The sequence below is a fragment of the Ambystoma mexicanum genome, chromosome 9 (assembly GCF_040938575.1).
Source record: "Ambystoma mexicanum isolate Mex_15411 chromosome 9, UKY_AmexF1_1, whole genome shotgun sequence".
In the NCBI taxonomy this organism is placed as follows: domain Eukaryota; kingdom Metazoa; phylum Chordata; class Amphibia; order Caudata; family Ambystomatidae; genus Ambystoma; species Ambystoma mexicanum.
In genome coordinates this window covers 745191406-745213499 of record NC_090931.1, presented here as the reverse complement: position 1 = coordinate 745213499, position 22094 = coordinate 745191406, and the positions used below count along the sequence as shown (strand labels likewise).

The window sequence follows — 22094 nt, the reverse complement described above, 5'->3', positions numbered from 1 at the left end:
CCATTTGCTTTTTCCCTGTAATCTCATCATGAGAGAAATGTTGGCTAGCAGAGGGGAAATTCACAACGCAACACTTTCAGTGCAACTTGAATCAATGTTTTACATGCAAGGAAACAAAACCCAATGAAAAGTCACATTACTGCAGTCTAGACTTTGCAATTATTAATTCACTGAATATTAAGTGTATGTCAAAAGATACCAAATTAATACAAATTCAAGTACCATCCTTATTTTTGAAAAGGATAAACAGCTTGGGAAAAAACTAAATCTTTCGTTCACTCCATGAGACCTTCCAGAACCATTTGTTTTTAGTCTCACCAAATAAGCAGATGATACAACCTGCTGTTTATACACAAATCTGAAACCAGCAAAGCCACACATTGTATGGCTTATTGTTATGGTGGGAAAGTGGTAGGACTACAGGCAATTTAAGGAATGCTAGACCGTCCAATTTATACCTAAACCTTGGATTTTGATAATGATTTGTAAAATGCTGATTATGTATAACAAGCAGTGCTCTTTTCAATATACCGTTTGGACTGGAGTGAATTGTGTCTATTAGTTAGCTCTGAAGATGATGAATTTGACTATACAGATACATGAGTGAGTTATAAAAGAAATAATATTCATCTATCATATCTGTCTAGGAATTACTTACAATTCAGAATTAAAATCTCACAACATAAAATTAACCTTTTTGCGGCCAATGTGATTTTAACTTTATCGGATCCTCTAGACTCTCTACGACACGTAACGGAAGAAATCACCGGTTAAGGTAGAGTGTCAGGGTTTAAAATAAACAATGCCAAGTCGGAGATCCTGTGTCTAAATATCCCCCCCCTTTCCGAAGGAAGACCGCAGATGTTTCCCTTTATGTGAGCTTCTAAAAGCATCAAATATCTTGGGGTCAATATAACTAGTAAAACTGGGGACCTGTTCGGAGTCAATTATCCGGCCCGGGTGAGGAACATCAGGAAAGACTTAGATCGCTGGGGAGGCCTGCGACTGTCATGGCTGGGAAAAATGGCAGTAATCAAAATGAACATCATCTTCATTTTTATACCTTTTTCGGTCCATTCCTGGGACACGATGTTGCTAAAATTCCTATGGAGAGGGGGGTTCCTCTAGAGTTAGGACTCGGTGCAAAGAGGCTCAAAAAAGCTCTGTGTTAGTATAGGTGGGAGAAATCTGTGGATGCAGCAGTGGCTGCACCAGCACGCTTGGGCACAGAGCCTCTATTTGAATCCTATTACAAGGGCTTCTCTCAAGGCCTGCGATAGTGTTGGAAGGGAGAGACTACTTCCTTCCCCTCTCCATTCACCCCCTTTCTTCATAATGACATTTTTTCACCTGAAAAGACTGACTGGGTTTTTGAGATGGGCAGACATAGGGTTGAGTAAGATGGGGGACTTATTCACCAAGTGGAAAATCTGCACATTCGAAAAAGACTGCAAAAGGGAAGGGAGCCTTGAAGAAACTAACAGATTTCTGTACAAGCAGGGAAGGCACTGGGGTCCTCCTCCGTCAATGTGACGCTTGCAACAAGAGAACTGACGCAGTTGGAGTGACGCAGTTGGAGTGGGTGTTCCAGGAAGCTGCTGAGACCAGAGGGCTTATCTCTAAACTCTACAAGTCAATTAAGTCACCTAAGGGGGTGGGGCGCCGCTCACACTGCGATGGCTGGGAGTGGGATCTGGGGCCTGGTGTCCCAATGGAGGATTGGGAAAGAATTTATGTGGGTAGTGGGGTTCCGTTGTGCCCGCGTCTGCAAGAAACTAGATACAAAATATTGACAGTGGTTTAAGGCCCCAGCCCCCTACACCGTGTCAGCCCGGACAATGATAGGCTATGTTGAAGGGGATGCGGTCTTGAGGGTACACTTTTGCATGTTCTGTGCGGGTGTCCGTTGATACACAGCTTTTGGCTGTAGGTGAGATCCAGGCTAAAAGAGATTCTACTCCTAGATATTCCAGACAACCCTGTGCTGTGTATGCTGGAACTCACTAATGTGCTGCAGCGGGACAATACCACGGTGGATCGAAGGCTTTTGACTTTTCTTCTGCTGGCGGCTGGACTCCATTTCTTGGAGGACAGCAGAGCCGACAACGGTCAGCGTGTGGCTGGATAAAGGGCCTCATCACGAGTCTGGCGGTAACCCTTAGGCTATTACCGCCGCATTTAAGGGTCCGCCAGATCATGGCCTTGGCGGATTTCTCCCCAGCTCTGAGCTGCGGGGAAATCTGCCGAAATGTTATGCTCTTACCGCCGGCAGGAAATCCGCCGGCGGTATGAGCGCGAAATTTCCCCATTGAGCCCAATGAGGAATGGGGAATTCCCGAATGGGCTCAATGGGGAATGGGCAATACCCGTTCCGCCGAACCCGTGATCCGGCACCATTAGCGCCGGGGGGTTCGGTGGTAGGGCTATTATCCACCCAACTCGTGATGAGGCTCAAAGTCTGGACTATATTAGCAATGGAGAAGCTATCGGCTAACATACAAGACTCCTCGATGACGTTCATGACTACATGGAGGCCTTTCTTGGCTTATATGCAAAGGGATAATATAATGCCCTCTCATGCCTGGCAAAACTGCGGGTGTTGAATCCGGTTGACCTACCTTGACTGTGTAACCCCATGTGCTGTGCTTTATGTTGCGCCTATTGAACTGTTCGATATGCTCAATATGACTTTTTCAGTATACTCCTGAGGGGGGCGTGGGCATGGGGGAAGAAAGGGACGGGGGGGGGGGTTACTTTCTAAAAATGTTATGAGCTTTATATGCTCAATTCCAGTTTTGTCCTGAGCTTGCTATGATTGAAAACTCAATAAAATCTTGCTTAAAAAAATAGTAGTTTCGACAATATATTTTAATACAATACAATTTAATCTAAATGCAAATTGAGTTTTCCAAAATAAGGTTAAATAAATGCAGTGATACAGCTTCCATGACTATGGTCGGTTATAGTGACATTGACAATTTTCTCTGAAACAATGGGGCTTATTTCCATGAGCCGGAACGTAAATGCATGGCGTAAAAGCCTTGGGTAAGGCTTTTACGCCAAGTATCAACGAAATGGCTTATTTTAAATCATTTGTAACGTGGAGAGGAGGTATGGAACGCAACTTGTGGTTACCCCCGTTCTCTTCCTCTCTGCCATACGAATGCTGCAGCATTTGGACCAGCATGCATTTTCATGCCGGTGCAAATGCTGTCCATCCCTATGGAGTCCGCCGGCTCTATGCGCCAGCAAAAAGCAGCAGACCCCATAGGGATCCATTGTAAACTATGGCAGCCAGTGTTTACTTCATTTGCACAGCTTGTATGCCGCCTTTTGCCCTCGCCTTTCACACACCGCCGTGTAAATGATGAAATTTGTCCCTGACACAGAATTACAGGTGAATGGAAAATGAACCCCAGTGTGGTCTAACATTAATGTATAACTGTAGGACTGCAACGCCTCGAGGATGCTCTCTCCTTCAAAAACAGGTTCCGGAAGCACTTCAAGACCTTCCTCTTTTCTTCTGCCTTCGCTCCCCCTCTCCCCTGCTGATCTGTTCTCTCTTGGCACCGTGCACCTGGCCACCCTCTATCTTTTGGGCCCAGGTACCTGCTCATCCTGCCACCCTCCCACACTGACTCCGGGCCGCCCCTTGCGCTGGGGTCTGTATCTGTACCCATACAGCCCCCCTTTTTCTTCCTGCACTTATCAGACCTACCCTGTCTGCTGCCTTAAACCTAGCACTTGCAAATTGCTGGCTGCATTACCACTGTTTGTTGCTTTTATTTATTTATTTATTGTTATTTCTCCTCTGTTTCGCACTTTCCACCTCTCCCCCCTTCCATGCACTTGCGCGTTCCCAATGTCACTGGGCCTAGTAAGATCGCTGTTTTGTTCTCCCCTGTTCCCATCCCCTGTTCCCATCCCTTGCCTTGTCGCGCTCTGAAACACTTGTGTACGAGCGCGATAGAAATAAAATATCAATCAATCAATTGTATGGACTGCAGAAGTCTCGAGGACGCTCTCTCCTTTAAAAACAGGCTCCATAGCGGAGCGTGCTGCGGAGTGTTCCCCGTGTCAATTGGGATTACATTGGTGTGATGGCAGACTAAGGAAAGTCTTTCTACTATTTCCGCCATTGTACGGACTGCAGACACCTCGATGATGCTCTCTCCTTTAAAAACAGACTCCATAGCAGAGCGTACTGCGGAGTGTGGTGCTGAGTGTTCCCTGTGTTCCCGTGACTCTTGGGGCTTCAGGGACACCGGTGCCTGCCGGCGCGCACTGCGTGTATGTGCAAATTTTATCGCAAGAAAGACTGCGTCTCATCGTTTCAACTCTGAAGACGGTAAGCTGTTACTCCATTGACACACCCCCGGCTCGTCCGGCTCAGCTGTATTACACGATAACCACATCAATGTTTGTTTAAGCTGTACCATTGATTTACAGCTTAGTAAACAGCGCGCTAATCAGCGGCTGCTGCAGTGTCTTTGATTGGGATTCACTTGCCCTTGTGCCATAGCTCTCAACCATTTATGTCGCAAAGGCGGGTGAAAACACCCGATTTTATTTTTGGCGGGTGAGAGGCCCATTGAAACGAATGGGCGTGAAGTTGGCTTGGCGGGTGAGTCAGCTGTTTACAAGGCGGGTGACACCCGCCAAAAGCGTGTGAGTTGAGAGCTATGCCTTGTGCTGCCCATTGCTCTGCTAGAGACTATTGCATTTGCACTTGCTGCTCTGGGAACGAGACGGTTTGCCGGGTGGCGGTGTCTGTGGATATATTCGTTTGAACCGCCTAGCTCAAGCTAACGGTCTGTTGTCGACAGCTCCCGGTTCCAGCAACATTAAACGACCCCTCCTCTACCTTCCTCCGCTACGTATTAACATTTCTACTGTGAGTTTACGTTGGTGGGCGTGATCATGCCCAGAAAAGTGCAGACCCGCAACAAGGCAGCAGTTACCAGTTACTCTAAAAAAAAACCTATGGTCTACGCACAGGAAGGCAGGCTGGAGGAGCTTAGCCACATCAGATCCCGACGAACAAGGAGAGTCAAATGGGGGGTACAACAAAGGGAGTGCTACCGGCCCTAAAAGGGCCACTGGATGCCTATTTTCCCAGCAAGTTGCCCGTTGCTGGGGCGGTACTGGGAAATGCTGAAGTCTCACAAAAGTCATTAGAAGCTGATAATAGTTATCAACCTTTGGATTTGGACAATGACTCGTTGCTTCAACTCTGTTATGCCCTAAGGCAGTACTCCGGGGCCCGAGGCCATGGAAGAATCTGGCCATTTGGGCCGTACGGGGGGAGAGGGGTTTGCCCCAGTGAGTGTTGTATCAAGTTTGGGCGCCAAGCAGGTGCAGGAAGATTGGGCTGCAGCACGCCCTGAAGGGCAGGACATTTTTGCAGGCGGGCCCCCAGTGGCCTTGGTTCCTTTTGCACTACCTCTCACTCAATTGCCAGCAGGCTACAGGTGCCTACATCTAACAACCCACGGTTATCGGGCAGCCCTAACTTGCTATTCGAATCCGCCTCAGCCCTCTCTGGTTCAGTGCATGAAGAGTGCAGCACCCACAATACTACCGGAATCGCGAACAGCAATGGAATACTACATTTTGCGGTAAAGATCTTGCTGAAACTCTGTGGTAGGATGCATGAAAATCTGAAAGCACAGGGTGTGACCATAGCAGCATTACAGTCTTCTAATGCTGCAAAACCAGTAGAAGGTCTACCCATCATTGATCTTCGGGATGAAGCAATTCAAAAACCTGAATCTTCCACATCGAAAGCCGCACCTCGTAAGCCTACTGTCCCCCGTTGTAGAGGCTAAGACACCTGCAAATGCACCACCAAACAGCTGTGATTTAGAGGCAAACTCTCCAATGTATTATCCCTCTAGGAAACAGTTGAGACTCGCAAAAAGACTGCACTTGAAGATTTCCAAAACGGCCTAAACGTACACTGTCTCCCTCAGTGGAGAATACCCCGTCAGAAGCACAACCACTAAACTCAACATGCGCCCAGGTAACAAAAACGCCTAAAAAAAACTACGGAAAAGAACTGCGCAGCGCAAAATAAGTTCTGCTCAGTCAGTGGGTACTTTAACAAGCTGGGTAATTGTGGAAGCTCCGGACAAAGATCAATGTGTCCTAGACGAGCAAGTCTTACTTTTAAAGAGAATGCTGCCCCTTCGACTAATGTAGCCAATGATTATTAGGAAGTTAAAGTTCCACAATTGGATTCATTAGTCTCTAGTCAAGACTCCTGATCCAGGAAAGCCCCCATGGTTACTCTTGATGAGAAAAAACTCACCATAATCCCATCTAGCTCCGCTAAAACACGCCAACAGTTAAATCGATCATCTCTCATGGCCTCCTTCAGTAAAATCCCTTCCTTACGGATCCTGAATTCAGGAGATTTTGACTTTATTGAACCTATGCCAAACTTAGGGGGAAAAGATTAATTGTTACTTACCTGAAACAGCAACCTCATATGTCTTCATCAGTCTTCCCTTGCACACTTAGGTTTTTTGGTGGATGTCATGCCTCCTGTTCAAGCAAGCCCTGCATGCTGCACGGAGTGCAACTGCCCTCAAGCGGCTGCAATTGCTATAACTCAACAAAGGGCCCCCCGCCCCCACAAGACATCTTCCAAGTTCAGTGTCGATCAAGGATGGGAATGGCTGAGGAGAATTATCCCCCAAAACAGGCAAACAGAATGAAATAACACTATATTAAGTTGGAACATGAGGGGGTTTAATCACTGCCTTATCCAGGGTGGGTCCTGTGATCTGTTGATGTCCAGTGAAATCTTCATCCTCCAGGAGACTTGGGTTCCCTTTGAGCTGGAGTTTGATGGCTATGTTATCCACCAGACACAGGCCATTAAGGGAAAGCGGGGTCGACCCTCAAGGGGTCTATTGATTGGTGTCAAAAATTGCTTTGATTCTACAATCATTCACCAGGGCCTACCGGGTGGTAATATGTTGGCCATTGAAATATTTCCTCCTGTGGGATGGGGGGTATATGGGAAAATATTGGTAGTTAACATCTATGACCCTCCTGGTACTCACTTAACTGAGTCCATATTTGATGACTTGGACTCCATTCTTGCCTCATGGCAAGTAAGTGCAGATGGCAATCCAGTGGTTCTTTGTGGCGACTGGAATGCCAAATGTATGGATAAAGAGGGGAGTGGGTCATACAGAAATATTTATGATCATTGTGTAATGACATTGGGTGGGTCTAATGACAAATGGAGACGATGGTTGGATTTTTTGAAAGAGTGGAATTGCACCATATTAAATGGCCGTACCTCTGGGGATCAACCTGGCCAGGCGTCTTGGTTGGTGGGTAAAAAAATGGCAACCGTAGATTATATGGCTGTGAATGAATGCCTATTGGAGCATGTGACCAATCTCAAAGTATCCCTCAATGATCATAGTGACCATGCTAACCTCATGTTGACAATAGGAACGACCATGATGAGCGAGGGGAAGGGGGTTTGTAGAGAAGTAATTCCCAATCAGGCAGGGAATAGAGTCCGATGGACACTGAAAAACATCGACAAGATGTGTTCCATTACTTTCCCCTTAGGTTCCACGGTGGGTAACACTCTACAGGGTAAAAACCCTGAGGGAATAGAAGCCTGGATCTAACAGTTAACCTGTTCAGTCTTTAAGAGCAAGACCACACCTGCTATATTGTGGAGATCAGGGGAGAAGCAAAGGTTTCGATGTTAACATTCGAGACAATAAACGTAAGAAGCGCAGAGCAATCAGAGCTGCTAGAGCACCGGCCCCCGATTCTGCTGTCACCCTTGGGGTAGCCTGTAAAATAAGAGACATAAAGCGGCAATTTCGTTCTTGGCTGAGACATTACCGATTGTCTGAACAAAGATCTGCTTCGCAGAAATGTGTACAGATAATGATCAGCAAAGATAGGCGAAAAATGTTGACAAAATTAACAAAAGCAAGGGGCGACCCGATGACTAGAATCTTGAATCTCATTTCCGGGGAACAATGGGTTACACACATAACTGCCAAATTTCACACAGAAAAATCCCACCTACCTATAGTAAAATATGTGGCTGAGGATTGGCCTTTGTCCTTGAGCCATGGGATCATGATGAATGCAATTCGGAAACTCAAGCCACCTAATGCCCCGGGCCCGAACGGTCTAGCAAACGTAGCACCCAAGAAATATCTGAGTAAGTGGTCACCGGTTCTATTAATTCTTTATCCCCGAGTCTATAGATCTCGCACTATACCGTCTTCATGGCAGCGGTCGGTACTTATTCCGGTGCACAAAAAGGGGGCCTGGATGAGTACCAGTAACTATCGGCTTCTATCCATGTTAGACGTTACGGGGAAAATGTTTACGTCACTAGGGCTAAGGGAATTGAAATCCTGGGCCTCCACTAACAAGATTCTTAATTTTGCTCAGACAGGTTTTCGACCAGGTTCCGGCACCGCACCACTCACAACATCAGAGTTCTTTATCAACTGATTCTCACCACAAGCAGCAGTAGGAATTAAACCCCCTATATCGCGTTTATTGATTTCAAAAGTGCTTTTGATCAGGTAAACCGTGAAACACTATGGGCAAAGATTAGAGACCTGAATTGCCCAACTTGGCTCCTACAGATCTTGGTCCTTTCACACAGTAATAACTTAGCTAGTTTAAGATTGAATAATGAGGGGTAAGTCTCTGACTCCATTCATATAATCTTAGGTGTCAAGCAAGGGTGCATAGCTGCGCCAATATTGTATAATTTATAAATTGCTGATCTTCTACCCTGTATGTTTCCAAAATCTAACTGTCCTCCAAAGACAGGAGAGACACCCATTTTAGGCATGATATATGCTTCTGATTTGGTTCTATTCGATCGGATCATCTCTGGATTAAAGAGCATGCTAAACGAGCTGGCCATCTATGCCTCTGAGTTAGGGTTCACCATCAATCTGGAAAAAACAAGCATAATCTTGATTACTAGAAACAAGGTTAGTAGGACCTGGATAGACACATTAATTTGAACGATAGATTACACTCTATCCTATTTCTACTTGTGCCTGGAGTTCGATGTGCAGGCAGAATATGAGCAGATAATTGCCCACAAAAAGAGGAGGGCTAAGCTTCCTACTCTCCAAGCATGTACATTTGCCAAAGGACATGCAGGTTTGAGTATGGTTGGGATTATTAAACTATACCAGCAATGCTTTGCCCCGGCAATCCTATATGGCCTCGATGCATTAGCTATCCAAGATCTGACTTGGCTGAATAGGCTTGAAGGTCATTTTTGGTGCTCAGTGGTGGGCCTGGGACCCTCTTGCTCAATGGACCTTTGTTTAGAACTGGGATTAACATCATTGAGGGGTATGGCTATTCGAGCTAGGTGATGTCTCTATTTAAAATCTAGTGTTGACCTAGTTTGTAAATTATTTGCAGTAGTAGGACAAAACTATGACTCAGAGTGGGTTCCACAAGGCTTTAATTACAAGATGCTGAACGAAATGCAGTTTTCTGAGTGATTGGTCCTACTCCCATATAAGAGATAGATTTTATGTGCACCTGAAAAAATCTTTTGAGAAGAAAATCAATAAATGGGACTGGTGCAGCAACTATATTAATCTTTCTAAGTTAAAAGGGTATGAGGCAGTGTCGCACGTGGTACACCGATATAGGAAAGTCCAGCCCTATCTCTTTCTGTGCCCCACCCCCGATTTAAGGCAGTTTTATTGAAACTCTATATAAACCAACTCCAAGTTATGGCTGTTCTGGGCCTTGTTCAAAGGTATCACCTGAAGACAGGTACTGTTGCACCTGTGGCAATGCATGAAAATTGGAATTGGCGAGACATGTACTCACAAAATGCGTTATTTTAGGGCCCCTATAGATGAGCATGTTGGGTAGACATGTCCACAGCTATGAGGCAATTACTGCAGACTTTTTCTGGGACTATTGCCTGAACTCGTATACACTTTCTGTGCAACCTGCTTTATATGGAGTGTGGCAACATGTGAAACCTCTGCCCCTAGATTAGGCATTAAGCCTGTAATTTTCTGTTACTCTTTATTCGGTCCCTCTAAGGGAATGCGGGTCCTAAAGTTATCTCCATTGTACCGAAAAAGAACAAGGATATTGAAATTGGAAATGATTTTAGTCTTATTGTTGAAGGTAGAGGAACCATTTATACATGTAACAATTGGGAAGATTGTGAAGCCACTTTGACTTTACCTAAGCACATTCTTATTTTTGAGACTCTTTTTTGATTAACTTCTAGATGAGCGGTAGAACTGAGCTGAATTTCTACTTATGTATTTCATGATTAAGTGATTCATGTTTTATTTGTTGTCTGATTGGATAATTAGTAATGACTTTTGTCCATTGCATAAACATGTATTTGCATTTTATGTTCTTTTGAAGTTTGTGAATAGGTATTGTGTTTTATGTGTATCTAAGTTTGTGTAAAGTTGAAATTTTGAACTGTATCACAATATATTTATTATTATTATTGATGTATAAAACTGGGCACAGGAGAAGCTCAATGTATCTACTGCTAAATGCCGGTTGCCGCCGGACCCGTAATAATTTACTGGTGCCTGACTTCCCAGTTCCTCATTAAGAGTCTGGCGGCCCGGGAAGTCAGGCGCAAGTAAATTGTAAGTCCCCATTCCCATAGAGTCTGATTGGACTGTAAGGGAGTGGGTACACGAAAGTACCAGCACCGTTGCCAACGGTCCCGGTGCTTCCGTGAAGGGTTTGCCTACCGTGACCGCTGCGCCCAACAGGGTCAAACCTGTCGTGCACAGCGGCCACGGCAGGCAAACACGTAGTTTTCCGGTCCGGAAACATAGGTGCCGGTGAGCTTACCGGCACCCTTGTTTCCGGACCAGCAAACTGAGAATGAGGCTGATTGTATTTATATAGCACAAACATAGGTAGGAAGGAGGGGAGAGGTGCACAACAGTAAATTGTACAAAAGGAGACAGGTTGTCATAGTCTCATGGGAACATTAATAGTGCTGGAGTTGTACAGATGTTCAGTGGGATGTTGCACATTTTCAGTGCAGAACAAGTTCAAAATGATTTTGTGGTCTTGTCTGTCAGAATATGTTCTCCAGTCTTGCAATATTGGGGCTCCTGGAACTGCAGTGGTTAGTACAAGCAACAGCCCCACAAATCTTCTGTAGCATTTACATACAGTTTTGTTGTACCACAGATACATACCAAAGGGGAGACTTAAATTCAGTACCCAATTATCTTGTTAATCTCCACAAACAACTGAAGCCAAAAGTGTGACACTGGAAGGCACATCCAAGAAAGAAAAAAAAAAAGAAAGTGTGCATTCAAATGCCCACACCCGATGGGCTGGTCAGAAACCTCTGGGATTATCATATCCAAGATGGAAGGTGTGAGATAGATCTGTGGACTGAACCTAAGGTGCAACAATGTGAGCCTATAATTTATAGAGACTTTTGGTTTGTTGACAAATAAAGGACCTCTGATCCTCCACTATAGGGATCCCAAGCCAACAAGCTCACAATGCTCTAAATTATCTACATGGGCAACTAATCCTTGGCAAATAGATGCATAATGGTTTGACACCAGCTTCCCATCGTCCTGTACCATGAGCATCCGATTAAGAGGTTGTAAAGGTGGAGATTGATTTGGGAAGTTAGGAAAAGGTGTAGCAACGAAATTGGGGAAACAGTAAGTTAGGGGCTCTTCTGTATGCATATGGGTTTCTGCACCAAACATGCAAAAAAAAAAAAAAAAAAAGAAGAAGTTTCTCAGGCCCTCCCTAATCACTCAGTCTTATTCTTGGGTGCTCTTCTCTCAAAATGGCCCAGCGCTCTGTATTCAACTGGCAAAGCTTCTTGAGGGTTTAGGCTAGTCTACTTGTCTACTTCAACAAAGATCAGATGATAGGCCGGTCAGGTCAACTGAGACCTGGAACTCTTCTCATGTGGCCTGGGAAAGGCAGATGCTTTCTGTTCCATCCCCTGGGGGCGGTTTAGCAGAGAAGACCACGTGGGAGGGGAAACAGGCCAGGAGGAATGGGAGACCCCTTTAGGTAATTTTCCTTAATACCCTAATCTCCTAATAGCCTAAGGACTCATTTTAATGTTGTGGACTTCAAGTCCCAGAATTCCAAAGTGTAGCCCATTGAGGTTGATGACCCACACCTGAGAGCAGCTGAGAGGCATAAAAGGCCCCCTCAGGTGCAGGACATAGAACCAAGATGGAGGAAGGAACAGCAATCGAGACGGCAGCAGCAGCAGGAGGGCAGTACTAGTAGTGGATGGAGGAGTTCTGTATTCTCCACAAAGCAGCAGAGGAAGAAATCAAGGAAGAACCAGGACGCCGGGACAGCAGCAAGAGAAGTTAATGCAGGTCCTAAGAGGGTCAAGCTGCTCAAGAATACATCTGTCACGCAGCGGAAAGCGCACCTTTTCACAACTTTTGCCATTGCGGATTGTTCACCGGTGGCTGGCGAGCACTGGATTGCTGTGAGGGCTTTGAGAGCTCTGGAAGCGAGATATGCAAGCCACGGGACGCCATACCACAGAGGTTGCCGGACTGCCGAGAAGCCACGAAGCAGAGGAGCTGGAGGCAACATGGAAGACTGACATGCACACCAGACCCGGTGGGTTCACGGTTATACTGTGACCCCAGAAAGCTCTGTGCCTGTCCGCTGGCAGTGTCCATACCCCCTTTTTCTTTTTTTGTTATTGTGTTTTCGTTTCAAGTAAACGTTTACACATATATACAGAAGTAAAATGTATCAAAATATAAAGCACACTAGGATGTTCACGACAGTAATTCCAGTATACATTCCCGAAAGTTAATACACAAACATTCCTAAAAACAATCTAACACAGATTTCTCCCTCATAAAAACAATCTCATTCATATTATTACTTTTATGTTCACAACAATTTATCCAATATTGCATTATGAAAATTATACAGTGCAATTATAAGTGACAAGTTTTTGCCCCACATCAATCTTGACCAGAATAAATTAATTGCATACTCCGATCCAACTTCAATAGAAGCTTTAAAAAAATCATAGTCTCGATAGATTAAAGTACGGGCAGGTGGTAACCCAGTACCTTAGCGTTTCTTGTGTTTTGTTAGTTGTGCAAAATCTGCATTTAGAAGTGCCTAGGGCCTTGTTGGATTTTCAGTGTTTAATTATTTCACCCATATTTATCTGGTTTAATCTAAAAAGCATGTATAGAGCCCGCACCTTATTACATGGGCATCGTTTCAGATACATAGGAAGCTAGTCCCATTTTTGGGGAAAGCTAGCATACTCATACGTGGAATAGGTGCTGATCTTATCATTTGTAATCGACCAATAATAGTTAATAGGTTTCCGCTTTGCACTCCCTGGTCGGTGCACAAGCTCTTCTTCTGACGCTCCAATTGCCGTCAGAAGATCAAACATATTTGCTTTAAAATATTTGACCGTTTCTAGAGTATCCCCCTCTCCCCTCTCATAACTATATTCATTTCCCAATATATAGAATTTACCATTGGGGAGATAATCCAAGCATAGTTTGTCCGTTGTCTCCATAGAAAACGAGTTCTAAGAGATACCAAGCATAGTTCATGACAAATTATTGCGTTAAGAATACTCAATGAAAGACCAAGCACCTCTTTGCAGAGTTCCCCCTCTATGGTATCTAACAGAGTACTCAAATCCATCAGACATATGTCTAGGCCATACAGAAGAGCCGGCTCAATCTTCATAGTATAGAATTTGATAATAAGTAGAATTGAGAATTTATAGACCCGATTAAAAAGATATTTCATTTGTGATGACAATGGGCATAGTTTTCCCTCTAGTGTCTTCTTCCACATCTCCCTTGACGCTGTGTTGGAAAGATTATATCCCAAATATTTTAGGGCAGGTACTCGTTCTAGTCGTTCACTGCTCAATGTCCAACTCATGATCTTTGGCCTAGGCGAATTAGTAAAAATAACTGTTTGATTTGGATCCATTTGAGTGTAGGTCATTTGCCCTTGCATATTGGTGAAACAAATTAAAATTTTCTTGCAGACCCCCGAGCCGCTCTATCAAAAAATATAAAATCGTCTGCAAATGCCAAACAGTGTATTCCCAAATGGCCCAACCTGGCTGCAAATGTAGTAGACACATTCCACAATAGATCCACATCATTAACATATAGATTGAATAAGATCGGAACTAGAATACAGCCCTGTTTTAATCCTATTTTTGTTGTTATTTTTCTAGACAATGCACCCTCACTAGCTAGACGTAGCTGTGCTGAGGCATTTCTGTGCAATAGTGCCACCAGCTGTACCAATTTCAACTGTACATTGCCACCCCACACTTCAGGCTGCAGTCAACGGCAATCGCTAGGCAATCACTTGGGCGACCTGAGATCACCCTAGTAGCAGGACTCATGTAAGTACTATAGCCTTCCAGCACAAAGTGTGTGGCGGCCCTAGTCTCCTGGAGCAGGTAAACAGTTGGATTGGTCTTCGACACCACATTCTTATGATATAGTTTCTGATTTTTCAAATCACACACATTCCAAGAAACAAAGTTCACTTTGGCTATGCTATGGATGTACCATACCCTGCCTAATATTGTTAAAGGTTTTCAGGGCCGACTCTACCCCAAGACAAGTCCTGTCCTGTGTTTGCTAAGTTAGAGTGTAGAGCATTTATTGGGCTGGGATTCAGGGTGTCCTTGTTGGTGGTGGGGTCTAACCCGGCACCTATCATGGGACTTGGGGACTGGTATGCCAAAGAATTATCACATTCCACCTGGGACATGATTACACATAATTGTCCATACCCCCTTTTGAATTCTGAACAGACATAAAAGAAGTTAACAATTGTGACACATACCAAGTTAGTTGGTCTAATAAGAACTTAAAAACATCCACACTGAAAGCTGTGACTGTCATAGATTGACTTACAGTAGACGTCAAGCACACAACGGGCAATACATCAAAAAAAGAATGCAAATCAATATTGCCAAAGTCAATAGAGACTCATATTAAGGCAAATGATAAACAAGCAGTGTTACCCAAGCCAAAAGATCATTGAGCGTTAAAATGTTTTGTGGAGAATACTGCCCATGTGTAGAGGATGTTAAAATGGTATAAACAAACATTGCCAAAGCCAAACAAGTGTCAAGGAGGAAAAGAGTTATTATCAGCATTTTGTTAATTATACGGAGGGGGAGAGTAGCAGGAGGGCTGCCCTTCTGATAAAACAGGTTCAGGAGGAGAGCATTGCCTGTCTTGCATGTGGCCAACACATAGGTGCAGTGAATAGCACCAGTGTGATTCTTGTTTCCCTTAAAGAGGTTCATAAACCTAACTGTGTGAAGCAGAATACATTGCTAATACTTTTGAAGTTGACCCTTACCACAGAAGTACTTGGAAGTGGTATTTTGGTCTGACAAGGGAGTATATCAGACCATAGAACTTTGTGCCAAATGGTTCTGTGCGGGCAGGAGAGTATACCCACACAGAGAACTGCATTAGTTGTCTTGACTGGCAGAAGAGAGGACTTTTGTAACAATTGGTGTTGTTCTGGCAAGGGAGTAAACCAGAACAGAGAGTGGTAGTAGTGGTAAACCTGACATGAGCATAAACCAGGAAAATGCTGTTGAAGTACTGTGGTGGGGTAAAACCTATAAAGAAATACTTGAAGAATTACTAAAGTGTTTAAGTGAAGTAGTACTGAAACAAAATGTGGTGCAAAAATATCCGAAAAGGAGCTGTATCACGGCCTTGACTATGAGTAGAAAGAGGAAAACTGTATTAACCAATTGTGAATCACCTTTGGAATCCAAGTTGGAACTTTGTGTTGTCAAGTTGGATTATAAGAGACTTGAAGTGGACCTTTTTGTTATAAGACAGGATTTCCCTATCCGTTTTAAACCGTTAAACAAAAGGCTGCTTGAATCTGGGGGAAGGGGAGTTCACCCAGGTTATAAACAGCAGCTGTTGTGATGTGAGTTATATTGCTATATTTGTTGTTGTTGAATTGCCCTATATTTCCTTATTGATTTGGAGTGTATATAAGTGTGAGGGACAGAAACCTTTTGTTAGAGTGTTTCCTTTAGTTTATTTTAGGCAGGGAAATCGTCGGCAGGGTAGGGAGAGTGAGGTATTTATCCAAACTTTTGAGTTAATAAAATGGCATCTTTTGAAGAAACCTTCACAAAGTAGTACACCTCACATTTCTGACCCCTCAATGCTCCACCACAAAATCTTTCCCCCTCCCAATTCACTTAAACAATGACTTCCACTTGTCTTCCTCTGTCTACCACTCTTCATGCCTCACCCAAAGAATACCCCACTCTCCTCCAGCCTTGGTCTCCTACCTCATAACCCTTTTATTACATACATCACTCTACTTCTCACCTCACCTTCTATAACCTTCTCTTAAATGATCTTTATTGCTTATCTTGATGGTGGCATTTTCCCTTTGCCCCCTTTCTCTATTCTAATCTTCTCTGCTATCTCCCCTAGTCCTCATTTTTACTAATGCATGTTCTGGTAAGCACCTCCAACCTCCTGGGTATTAATACACAAATCCCTTAACCACTCCCATTACCAACTTCTTAGGTTTCCTCTCCTGCATCTTCCACTCTCTCCTTTTTAACCCCTCCTGCAAATTCCACTCCTTCGTCTTCTCCTGTCCTTCTGTTCTTTCCACTTCTTTCAGTTTTTGGACTTCACCCCCCTCTTCCTGTGCATTCCATTTCATCCCTACCTTATCTTGCACCTCTCACTGATGTTCACTTTCCTCCAACCTCTTGTACACTGCCAGCTCCCCCGTACTCTCTTTACCTCACATCACACCTTCCACTGCTTAACCAACTCTCTCTGCACCTCCCACTCCTTCAACTCACTCTGCACCTTTCACTCCTCCACCTCTCCCTGCACCTTCCACTCCCTCTCCACCACCGCTTTATTCTAGTTGCTCTCTCAACTTCAACTGCCTACGACATCCTTTTCCTCCTTCCGGCTTTTATACTGTTTCTCTTGTTTTAGCTGGACTGCGTTCCCAGTAATGAGCAGCAGTAGTAGGACATAATGATTTCATGGTGGGGAATGGAGTGGCGTATGGTGGACAAGCTTTAAAAGTGTGCCGAGTGTGTCTGTATCTTGGGGAGTGGACGACAGGCCAAGTCTATATTATGGTGGTCCACCATCTTGGAATGTTGAGACGTGCGCATGCGGGTAAATGCATGTTAATTTGAGCACGGAGCAGATGATGCTTTGCTTGGCTCTGAAGGAGTACTGCTTTTGAATGCATTTGTGGAAATCATCAGCATCGGGGTGGCTTTAGAAAGTTACGATTTGTTATGACAACGTTGCTGGGTCACACAAGCGTGGTACAGCAGGAGTATTCTTTCTAATCTCAGATTATCTTCTTAAATGTCTGGGAATTACATGTGTCGATTCCCTGCATGCTTTCATAAGTTCCTTGGAGGAGAAAAGAGAATCCGACCCACACCACCTTGTGCCTCACATCAAGGAGTGGGTGGTGGGGTCCGGCCCCTTGAGTTAGCCCTAGGCTTGCCAAAAGATTCAAGCAGGGCAAATAGTCACAGGAGTCTTGAGACTTGTTCTTAGCCAAAAGTACAGGAAATCCCCAAGAGGTGATGGTCCCTCTTTAGTTTGTAAAGGATTAGGGAGATAAAAATGCCATAAGGAATGGGTCAATGAAACAGCTGAGCAGAATTCCATTTTAGGTGTTCGGCTGTCCTATTTTATGGGACCACTAAACATTTAGATTTCTCCTTTTGTAGTATCTCAGACTTCTACTGAAACCACCAGCCTCTACAGCCCTTTTTTAGAATATGGTATTTTGGTAGCACATATGGTTTTTAGGATTGGGGTGCTTTTTAAGCATGCCATTTTGGGCTTTGAATGATTTGGTTAGTAGGCTATTGCCAGCTACAATTCAGTCTCGGGTTCACCAGGGGTGAAGCCTAATTTACTGTATTAGTATCCCAATGCACCTTTTTGATAGCCATTAGGGTACTAGTGTTCTTTGTTAATTCCTACCCTCTGTCATTTTTTGGAGCCGTCTGATTGGATAAACTACTAAGCAGGCCTGAAATGGCCGTTGTGCAAGCATGGGCTCACACTGAGCCCAAACCAGCACCCTCTTTAATCATTGCTACTAAAAGTGCGAAAGCTCAAGAAAAGCAAACCACATTGCAACAGGAAGGTACCAGCATTGGAGGGGGGATTTGTATTCGTCCTAGAGGCATTGTTTGAAAGAGCCACGCTTTTATTGTTTTGCGAAACTAGAGGATGATGGGGGCATTTCAAGCCTTTGCTGATGGTTGGGGCTTGGCTTGCGAGTCTTCTCTTTAAAGGCCAGCTTCGACTCCAAGCTTTTGATGGCGTTGCTACATGAAGCGTGAGAGCCTCAAGAGGTGTGGAGTTTAGCCTCCAAGTATTCTCGTATTCTGTTTGAGATTGCTTTGTACGTTAAACATAGTTTTGAATATAATCCTGGCATGGAGGGGAGCCAGTGAAGCTTGTGCAGTGTAAGACACATATGGTTGAATTTGCGAGTGCCTGTAATGGGGCAGAATGCAGCGTGGTGAACTGCCTTAAGGCGGGTAAGGTGAGCAGCCTGTCAATGTGCGAGATCACAAGGGCCTAGACCACCATGCAGAGGTCATGTGGGTGGATAAAGAGATTGATTCTGCAGAGTGCAGAGCTCTGTAGCCACACAGTTTGCACCTTTTTGACTATGTGCTTTTGGAAGGAAAGGCTACTGTCAACAATGAAGTCCATGAATTTTGCAGCGTTTGACAGCTGTAGCTTGAATCCTTCCATGCGCACTTTGTTCAGCCATTGTTGCACAAGTTGTTTGGCGGGGAAGCGATGAGGAAACATTAAATCTGTAGTGGTCTGGGATGTTTGGGATGGTTTAGACTGGTCTCTACCCCTAGACAGACCAATACAAAACAATTTGTTGTTGGGATCTGTTTGCTAATGGATTTTGGGACCATCCTGATTGACTGGCCATCAAAACCATTGCATGAGTGCTGTGAGGGGTCAGAAATGTGAGGTGGACAACTTGATAAAGGGCCTCATTACGACCCTGGCGGAAATCGACTGACCGGAGCGCCACAGCGTAAATAGCGTTTCCGCCATTGCACGAAGGAGCAAAGTGCGGCCCATTCCGACCCATCGGGCACGAGCACCACGCCACGGCGGAAGTGCAAAGTCCGCGATGGCGGAAATGACCCCAAAACGGCCCACACCGCCGCCGTACGGCGCCCTAGGTGCAATACCGCCACCCCTCTCAGCGGTCACCGCAGTGTGCGCCTACCGGAAAGTACGGTGACCGGAAATATACGGAAACGGAAGATAAAACATGGGCCCGGAACGGGAAACATCCCGGCGTACACCTATAAAAACACTAAAACCACACAACCACTAAAATCACTACCCTGAAACACACCCCAACCCGTCAACCACCCTAGCGAAACCAAGAAAAATGCGAAAAGTAGCGAAGAAAGCGTGCGACCGCAAGCGGCAGGTCCACTTCTCCCGTGAGGAACTCACCGTGCTAACAGAGACCCTCCAGGAGAATGCTGCCGTCGTCTTCTGCACGCAAATGACCAGGACGGCACTTGCAAACAAGAAGGCCATATGGGCTCTGGTGGCACAGCGGGTAAGTGCGGTGGGGACCGCACCCCGCACCCCACAGCAATGCCGCAAGCGATGGGACGACCTGCGGATACGCGTCCGCAGCATACTCTCTGCCAACCACAACATTGCCACAGCCACCGGGGAAGGTCCTGAATCACCCATCAAGTTGACCCCCTGGGAACAAATCTGTGCCTCCACCATCGGAATGGAGAGCATAGAGGGAGTCGGAGGGATGGAGAAAGGAGTGCAGACATCCGAAGATCCAGGTAGGTGGGCCAGATAAAACAATGCCAAAACCACAATGTCCATCCATGTGAAGTACCATGCGTCCACATAGTGCAACAGAAACACATGTCCAGGAGAACGTCCACACACATCGGCCTGATAGCGCACGTTAAAACCCACAATAAATACATAAATAATTAAAAACCCCTAATACACGCACTACACGTGCAGCAGGCACACCCTAACTGCAGGCTGCCAAACAACTGCACCCTCACTCCACACACAAATCAAAGCACCTCCAAGGCCCCGACCCAAATCACCCTCAGGTACCACCCCAAAGCATGTGATACGATGCCATTCCAATTCCCACAGACCCATCAATAACCCTCGCCCTCCTTTACTCCACCACAGGGTCCGATCCAAACGACGAGCTACAGGACACCCCTACCAGCACACCTGCAAAGAGGGCCAAGACCAACGGCCAGAGACCCTCCACCTCAGCTGCACGCATCAAGACACGGCAGCAGCACAAATCAGGTGGCAGCACAGAGGAGGGAACATCAACAGGCACCCCAGCAGCCAGCATGCCCACAACACCACCACCACAGGTCCCCCCAATGGATGCCACAGAAGGCAATGCCTCTGGTGGCAGCAGCACCATAGGTGACACCCCATTGATGGCAGCATGCTCCGACACAGAAAACGGGGATGCCGAAGTCAGATCCATCCATGACCTGTCCCAATCCCCCTGTCTGTCCCATCGCGTACAACATGAGGATACCACGCAGGGGCACCCACAAGACGACGACTGGCCATCCCCCACAAGCCCTGTGGCAAGGCAACATGAGGACAACAGCCCCTCTGTGACACCCCCGCAAATGGCCATGGCCCAGCAGAGGCAACAGTCCCTCGACCAGTTGATCGAACAACAGCAGCAACTGGCCACACTCCTCAAGGACCATGCCGATGAATGTGGGGGCACTAAGGCAGACATAGAAACATCAACTGAGACACTTAGGGCAGAAATGAAGAGAGGTACAGAGACGCTAAGGGCACAAATTGAGAGAAGCACCGAGAGCCTGAGGGGGGAACTGCATGCGACGTCCAAAGACGTATGTGCCGAACTTGCCGCAGTGCGCCGTGTGCTCACTGAGCTCTCGCAAACCCTTAGGGACATGCATGGACGTGAGCAGGCAGACACATCATCCGTTGCAAGTTCCGTCCAGGGCAGCCCCCAACGTAGATCTGGAAGGAACCTGCGCTCCACAGGCAGGGGTGCCCCTGATACCCGCAGAGGGGGCATGCAATAGCGACAGCCCACTGACAATGAGCATCTTTGGACACTGGTGTACGGGGGGGAGGTAGGAGGGTGGAGGGGGTGTGTTGGGCTCACTTGGGTGGCGGGTCGATAGGGTGTTCAACATGACATCACATATGCCATTAAAAGTGCACGATAAACCAATGAGATGTGTGGACATTGATCTTTGTGTACTAGGCCATCATAGGCGTACAGTCCATATTGTGCATGTCCCAGACACACGCAGTGCCACGAGTCCCGTGTCCATGTATCAGCCACCAGGCGTGAGTGCTAGAAGCATACATCAATGAGATGCTGACGGATGTCACGGCCCTCCGGTGCCTCGCAGACTCCTTGAGGTGCTGCCACATCCCCACCCTCATCATGACCATCATCCGGTGCTTGCAGTTCAGCGTCAGGGGGCATGGGCACATTTCTACGTACGCACATGTTGTGGAGCATGACACATGCCATCACCATCTTTGCAACCTTCTCATGGCGGTACAGGAGTGCCCCGCCAGACCTGCTGAGGCAGCGGAAACGAGTCTTCAGTAGGCCGATTGCCTGTTCTATGACTACACGGGTACGTGAGTGGGCATGGTTGTAGTCCTCCTCATGCTGGTCCCGTGGGTTCCGGACTGGTGTGAGGAGCCATCTCTTCAGTGGATATCCAGCATCACCTGTATGTGGACGAGAAACGTAGGATGTGGAATGCCATTGATACGTACGCACACCCCCCCCCCTTCCTGCCAGTACATTGCCAAATCACATACCCCACATCATCATGCATGCAATGAGACTCACCGAGTAGCCAGGATCTGTTCCCTGCGTGTCGCTCCATGTAGCGTGGTATGGTAGAGTTCCTCAAGACCATGGAATCATGGGTTGATCCAGGGAAT

At 46.0% G+C, this 22094-nt stretch overlaps 1 protein-coding gene across 5 annotated transcripts in view; it reads right to left on the bottom strand.

Annotated features, from left to right (window-relative positions):
- MFSD6 (major facilitator superfamily domain containing 6) overlaps positions 1–22094 on the bottom strand; it is a 598811-nt gene that overhangs the window by 141283 nt on the left and 435434 nt on the right. The gene's annotated exons all lie outside the window — the stretch shown is intronic.